The sequence below is a fragment of the Dermacentor variabilis genome, chromosome 2 (genome assembly GCF_050947875.1).
Source record: "Dermacentor variabilis isolate Ectoservices chromosome 2, ASM5094787v1, whole genome shotgun sequence".
NCBI classification, from domain to species: domain Eukaryota; kingdom Metazoa; phylum Arthropoda; class Arachnida; order Ixodida; family Ixodidae; genus Dermacentor; species Dermacentor variabilis.
In genome coordinates, this window is record NC_134569.1 from 182830482 (window position 1) to 182838338 (window position 7857).

A 7857-nucleotide genomic window follows, 5' to 3' on the forward strand; every position below is an offset into this window, starting at 1 on the left:
CCAACACCATAGCCACTGAGCAACCACGGCGGGTGATTGATAGTGTGAATATGGTCTATTGTTGAGTAGCCTTTACGGAATCGTGCCTGGTCTTTTGATTGACGGAAATCTAAGGTGTTCCTAATTCTATTTGCAATTACATTAGTAAATACATTGTAGGCAAGGAACAGTAAGCTGATCGCTCTATAATTTTTCAAGTCTTTGGCGTCCCCTTTCTTACGGATTAGGATTATGTTAGCGTTCTTCCAAGATTACGGTACGCTACAAGTCATGAGGCATTGCCTATACAGGGTGGCCAGTTTTTCTAGAACAATCTGCCCACCATCCTTCAACCAATCTGCTGTTACTTGATCATCCCCAGCTGCCTTCCACCTTTGCATAGATCCCAAGGCTTTTTTTTTTACTTCTTCCGGCGTTACTTGCGGGATTTCAAATTCCTCTAGCTATTATCTCGCCCATTATCGTCGTGGGTGCCACTGCTACTGTATAAATCTCTATAGAACTGATGAGCCACTTGAACGATCTCAACCATATTAGTAATGATATTGCCGGCTCTGTCTCTTAACGCATACATCTGATTCTTGCCTATTCCTAGTTTCTTCTTCGCTGCTTTTAGGCTTCCTCCGCTCCTGAGGGCATGTTCAATTCTATTCATATTATACTTCCTTATGTCAACTGTCTTACGCTTGTTGAATAACTTGAAAAGTTCTGCCAGTTCTATTCTACCTGTAGGGTTAGAGGCTTTAATACATTGGCATTTCTTGATCAGGTCGTTCGTCTCCTGCGATAGCTTACTGGCATCCTGTCTCACAGAGTTACCACCGAGTTCTATTGCACACTCCTTAATGATGCGCATAAGATTGTCGTTCATTGTTTCAACACGAATGTCCTCGTCCTAAGTTAAAGCCGAATACCTGTTCTGTAGCTTGATCCGGAATTCCTCTATTTTCCTTCTTACCGCTAACTCAGTGATCGGCTTCTTATGTACCAGTTACTTCCGTTCCCTCCTCAAGTCTTGGCTAATTCGAGTTCATACCATCCTATGGTCACTGCAGCGCACCTTGCCCAGCACGTCCACATCTTGTGTGATGCCAGGGTTGGCGCAGAGTACAAAGTCTATTTCATTTCTCGTCTTGCCATTCAGGCTCCTCCACGTCCACTTTCGGCTATCCCGCTTGCGGAAGAAGGTATTCATTATCCGCATATTATTCTGTTCTGCAAACTCTACTAATAACTCTCCCCTGCTATTCCTAGAGCCTATGCCATATTCCCCCACTGACTTGTCTCCAGCCTGCTTTTTGCCTACCCTGGCATCGAAGTCGCCCATCAGTACAGCGTATTTTTTTTTTACTTTACCCATCGCCGATTCCACGTCTTCATAGAAGCTTTTGACTTCCTGGTCATCATGACTGGATGTAGGGGCGTAGACCTGTACGACCTTCAATTTGTACCTCTCATTAAGTTTCACAAGACCTGCCACCCTCTTGTTATAGCTATAAAATTCCTGTATGTTACCAACTATATCCTTATTAATCAGGAATCCCACTCCCAGTTCGCGTCTCTCCGCTAAGCCCCGGTAGCACAGGACGTGCCCGCTTTTCAGCACTGTATATGCTTTTTTCGTCCTCCTAACTTCACTGAGCCCTATTATATCCCATTCATTGCCCTCTACTTCTTCCAATAGCACTGCTAGACTCGCCTCACTAGATAACGTTCTAGCGTTAAACGTTGCCAGGTTCAAATTTACCTGGGTGTTTCTCTGATAGTTGGCTTCATCTGTGCACATGGTAAAAAGTCCGGCGACTCATCCCGTTGAACAACAGCTGCTGCTTAGAGGACATGTGCGAATAGGTCTCCTTCTGCAGCTACGCAGTACTGAGTCCGCTTTATCACATCTTCAGGGGCCTTCTTGATGACCGACGCTCGAATATCTAGCAGACATCCGTTATCCTTGTCTTTAGGTAATCTGACGACCGTCTCGTTCATGTCAGCACGATCTTTCACATAACCCCAAAGAAAGAAATCGAGTGGAGAGAGGTCAGGTGACCTTGACGGCCAATTTACAGGCTCGTGCCTTCCAATCTATTGCGCTTGAAAAGTCGCATCCAGCCAGTTTCGTGCTCGGCTGCTGCTGTGTGCTGGTGCTCCATCTCGCTAATACCACAGAAGAGGAATACGTGACCAGCGGGACTTCACTGCGAAACTAATACACTACTCCTTCAAGCATTTCGTTCACGTAACGCTGTCCAGTTCAGTGTGTGATCGAAGAAGATGGGACCGATTATAGCACCGGCACAAATCCGAACCACACATTGAGCGACAACTGGTGCTGGTGCCGATTGCGCTTTACCAAGTGTAGATTGGAGTCCGTTCAGTAGTGTGCATTATGCAATTTTTCGTAGGGGTATCTGCGAAAATTCGCTCCATCTTCGCACATGACGTTGCTCAAAAAGTCCGGTGACTCATCGGCTTTTGCGAGGACCTTATTCGAGAAATCTAGACGATTCTACAGTTCCCTATCTTGTGAGCATTGATGCTGGTTAAGGTGGTACAGGTGGAAGGCCGTCGTTTAGAATCGTCCAAACTGATGACTTGGAAATTGGTACCTGGGCGGCCACGTCTGGCACGCTAGCATGAGGGTTTGTGGCCATAAATGCTAGAAGATCCGTGCGTAGGCTATGACATTAAAGATTGAGTCCTACGCCACTGTTTCTTGAAGCTGCCAGTTTTTCTCAGATTTTCGTCATTTCTGATGATAGTCGACACGTTTGGTCTACCCCCGCACTTCCATGATTGATATATATTTGCGGCTTTCCTCTTGTGATTTCCAGCTCCCAAGGCGAGGAACACTTTTACCTTCTGCTCATTAGAGAAAGACATAGCGTTTGAGACGAAACGAAACATACCTTTAAACATATGCACTGACGTTGTCAATTCGCTTTTGTCGTGATAGGTTTTGCGGCAAACAAAAAAAAGAACCATCGTTGCACTTTATCTACGTTAAGACAACAGCTATCACAGCTCGTTTCAAACTAACACCAAACGCGACAGGTTACTTCGGCCGAGGCGCGGCCGATAAGGCACTAGCTCGATCATGATGTTTTCCAGCGAAGCTGTATATGGCTAGCCGATTCGTCCGTCCGTCCATCCATCTGTCGTCTGTACGCCTAAAACCCCTCCGGCGCAACCCCATGAGAATGCACAAAAAAAGCGAAAGGGGCGTGCGATTGGCTGCGCTAGTAGTGACGTCGTTGCTCTCCGTCGCAGCCGAGCATGCGCACAGCAGTTTCTTTCCGGCTCCGAAATGGCTAGGCCACGCGTCATACGCACTCCTGAGGAGCAGGCATCTTTTGATCAGCAATGCCGCGAGCAGAACCAGGAACGAGCTCGTCTACGCCATTCTGATGCTACCGCCCGGGCACAAGAACAGGCTCTTGCAGCCGAGCGCAAGCACCAACTGCCTACCGAAGATCCGGCAGCCTACCAAGCCTTCGTTTAATGAACCTCAGGGATTAACCCAGTGATAAACGCCGGGGCCGCACATTTCAGCTTCGCTCGTTGACCATCTGTACAGAGTACTTGGGCAGTGAGTTTTTTTTCTTTAATTCCTTAATTTCGTTCTGACTAACTCAGAAGGAGGCTGCTCGAGGACGCTGCTTTATGATGCGGGTGGGAGTGCAGTGACGTGGTATTCGCCATATTTCGCAGGGTTTACTTATCAGTTGGAAAAAATTTGTACGCAATTAGTACGTCGCTGGAAATACTGCAGTAAGATGTCCCTTGGCTGTACCTACAAAGGCCTTATTGACACTTTGATAATTGTGATAATCCGTCTCGAGTTAGATAATCAATTACGCTGACCTAATTAAATCTCAGTAACGAAAAGAATACTGGCAGCTACTCCACTGTACTGGAAAGAATATGCACTAGGTTAACCTCAAGTAACTCTTCACTTTTCTTTTAAATTTTGGTGCATGATAGTTAATTCGGGCACACTGCATAGATTTATGACTTCTGCGTGCAAATTACAATGTTTATATCCCTAATAAATGTTTCAAATTATTAGAAGTGTTTTTGAATGAGTCGTTAGCTTTGCCTACTGGAAAGAGAATCGATACTGAGACACATTTCATTCACGTGCATATTACAAGCTGTTGGTGAAAGATTCTGCCGAAGGGGTCGCTAAAGTATACGTGTTTTTTTTTTTCGGGGTCAAGAAACCCCGCAAAGCATTTTGAAGCCAGGTGAACATGCAGCAGCTTATTCATTCTCTAGACATAAGCTATCCAGACATTTTGAAATAATTGTTAATTGGCTACCTGCTTTTCTTTAAGCATATAATAAACTTTGTCCTGTGCATATATTTAAATGCATTGAATATGTGCCTGGTGTTTACAGTGGAAACTTAAAACGATGTTGAAGTGATAAAATACGGACGAGGCAAACGCTACGTCTACATATAATGCGCTTGTCCTCCTATTGTCGCAATTTGCAGAAATAAAGCAAATTATGAATTGAAGTCCGTGCACGTCCGCAGTAACAATGATGCTATAAGCTATTAGCCACAATAAAATTTTAAGTGAAAAGTTCGAGGCAACTCAACTCAAAAGAAACCTCAAATGCTGTGGGTGACAAAACTCTGGCCATGAAACGTTAAGTGGGGTGGTGGGGGCTAGGTTTCGGCATCGCTGGGGGAGGGCGCTCACCCCCCCCCCCCCCCCAGGAAATCTCCGGAGAGGCACGGGCCCCGAAGCATCCCCCCCCCCCCCGTAGTCGGCGCATATGCTGCGGCGTGCTCTAACCCCCACGTAGAGAGAGATAGAGATAAACGGGTTGGCAAAAGCAGGGAGGTTAACCCAAAAAGATTCCGTTTTGCTACCCTGAAATGGGGGAAGGGCAAGGAGAATGGAAAGACAGAAAGAATAGCAGAGAAGAAAATACAAATGCATTAAAAAGAACAGAGGAGGTAGGGAACGTCCCTGAGCACTATAGGCTGTCTATGCTGCAGCGTACCTGAATGGCCCTCTGAGTGCCATCGTTGCCGGCTATGATGTGCGCCATTCGAAAGGCTAGCAGCTCCTGCAGATAGAAAGTGGCATGTGAATTATATATATAGAAATTTGTCTTCATTTTGTTTGTTTTTGTCACCAGGCTAGAACACCCTCCTGACAACGACCGAGCATCTGCTTTCAAACAGCTAAGACCATGTTAGTACGACGAGCATTTGCATTGAAAGGATTGGCAGGAAATCGCTGGGCTTCGGCTGCCTAACACAAACACACGCTTTTTGGTGGCCCCATATGACCTTGGATCCGAAGTACTAAATCCCATGTTTGATGCCGAATAGTTCATTACTTCGATTTGTCTAAATGAGAATATTCAATGCGGTTATAAGTGCGCTGTTTCACAGGACAAGAATTGGCTTTGAACAGTTAAATAAGTCCAGGGCTCAATAATTACACTGGAAGGCGATCTGCCCACACTGTACATAAAAAGGGAGGCTTCATTTATTCCCGTTGTTTTCTTGCACCACCAATACACTTAGGGGTCCGTTTAGTTGTGGCAAGAAAGCTATTTGCATATTCCTCACCTTTTTCAATCGCTGAGGAATTTGTGTAATACAGAAATGAAATGAATAAGGAGCTTCATTGCACGAATTCATATTTTAGTTACAAAGTTACAGCACACCTCGAAGAGGAGCATAACCTAATCTTACACCAGACTGTACAATGATAAAGAAATCAGACGTATAATATACGTCGGCGTTCATAAGGCACTAAGTATACAGTGATGCATGACTTTTTACTTCTCTTCCAGGCATGTGAATCGTAATTCAAAGAACGAATGGCATGGAAAAGACAACTCAGAAGAGGGCAGTGAGTGTGACCTTGAAAAAAAAGAGCGAATTACAGGTGCAACAGATTACCTATAAGGAACATGAAAGGACTGGACGCAAGTGCACGACTATGCAGCAAAGTCTGAAAAATAACATGACACAGCCTTCTAGGAAGACTTTCCCACTGCTGCCCTCCTGCGCATTATACACCTGACCACACAGTAAGTTGCACTCGACTACAATGTTGCCAGGTGAAGCGGCAGCCACTCGACGCACCTTTCAGGCAGAGCTGTGAAGCAGATTACAAGTACTGTTGCTCCCTTCGGATAGTACACTGGTTGGCATATGGCAAAAATCTATACGCCACTCTTTTCTAGCCCGTGCTCCGGACCTCTAGCGATCACGCTCGTGCGAGTTATTTTTTTATGTTGCCTTACGCGATAAAAAAAAAGTAGTGATAGCGTCAACTTACAGTGACAGAAGGAGGAGCATCTGCTTCCGTGCATGCCTTCAAGTCGTCTTGGAAGGCCGCTAGCTGCATTCGAGGAGAAGAAAGGGAAGGAATATTACTATGCACCGAAGGAGCGACGCCTGAATCGCTGTCTCGTGTCCCTATTTGGAAGCATGCTATAGACCGCTTTATCGGCGAGGAGCAACATAGCCTCGATCGAAGCAGGGCGCCGCGCCCCTCTCCTCCTCGCACTGGTATGTCCGGATTCCGTCTTCTCCCAGCGGTAGCTTGTAATGGTAACGGTTTAATTGCGAATTAGTGCGATTCTAACGGGCTCTGTCAGGGATTTCTGCGATGTCAGATGACTGAAGGTCGACGGGCTACCACTCTGCTGTATTCGGCTGCAAAAATAACTTTCGGAAGCAAGCGTGAAGTGCGTCTTCAGCCGCGGCAACTTCGAGGACACCACCGCTGTGATAGAAGAGAAGCGTCCGCTTTCTATTGCCAGCATAAACAGAAAGGACTTGATGCCATCGCGTGTATGTTCGCAAGGTTTCGTTCCCAGTGATTGCACAGCGACAAACCCGCTACTCGGCACCCATGATCAAACTGGGATATGAAAGAAAGGTGCGTATTTCGAGTCGGTCAACTACTGCGAACGGATGAAGTTAACTATTTCTTTGTGCACGCACATTAAACTTATTCTGTTCAAACGCGTTATAGCATTATCATGCTAGACAAGCAAAGTTCTGGCGGAAGTTCATCGAGGACGTATTATGAAAACAGTACGTGCCGACTAAGAAGGCGTGTTCTTTTCCATTCTGTAACCAAAGCCATGCCTACAGCGTGCCGGCCGGCCCTAGTTCACATGGGCTCCCCCATGCTTCCAAATTTTGCCGGCAAGCTGTCGATGTCGCTCATCGTGCGCTGTATTAGTGCAGAAAATAAAGTTTGAAAGAGTAGTGGTTCGTTTTTTTTTTCAGTTTTCTCGAGTACGCGAGGCGCCCTTGCACGCACAGGCACCATTCGAGACCTAAGAGTGCCCATCATCTTTCAACGCGTCGCGTGGGTCTGGTTGATCGTGGCATATTCGCAGCCACTATAATCAGCGCATTCTGCCCATGTATAACAGCCCTTTCGATCGAGTTATATCACAGTTCTTTATTTTGTAAAGCTCGATGCGCGGGTGCCTGATAAACAATATTTAGAAAATCATACCGCGTAAACTTTAGGAGCAAAAAAGCTAGCAAAGCGTGTTTCCTCGGAGCTTCGCAGTTATACCTGAATTGGGATGTACGCTGGTGCGGCCGACCGCATGACACATGGAGACACCTCTGATTGTTGTCGCTTAGAGTGATACCTTAATAGAGTTCAAGGCTAGAGATACAATAATAACGCGTTACACGTATATGTTATGTATCGACAATGTTCAGACTTGACACGCCTCCTATTTCAATCGCGGGGAGAGCTGCGGGAGCGCCTCTGGGCCGGTCGCCGTTCGATAATGCGGCTACATCGAAGCTAAAAGCTTAGTGACGACACCCTAAGAAGTTTTCCAATCCAAACAACT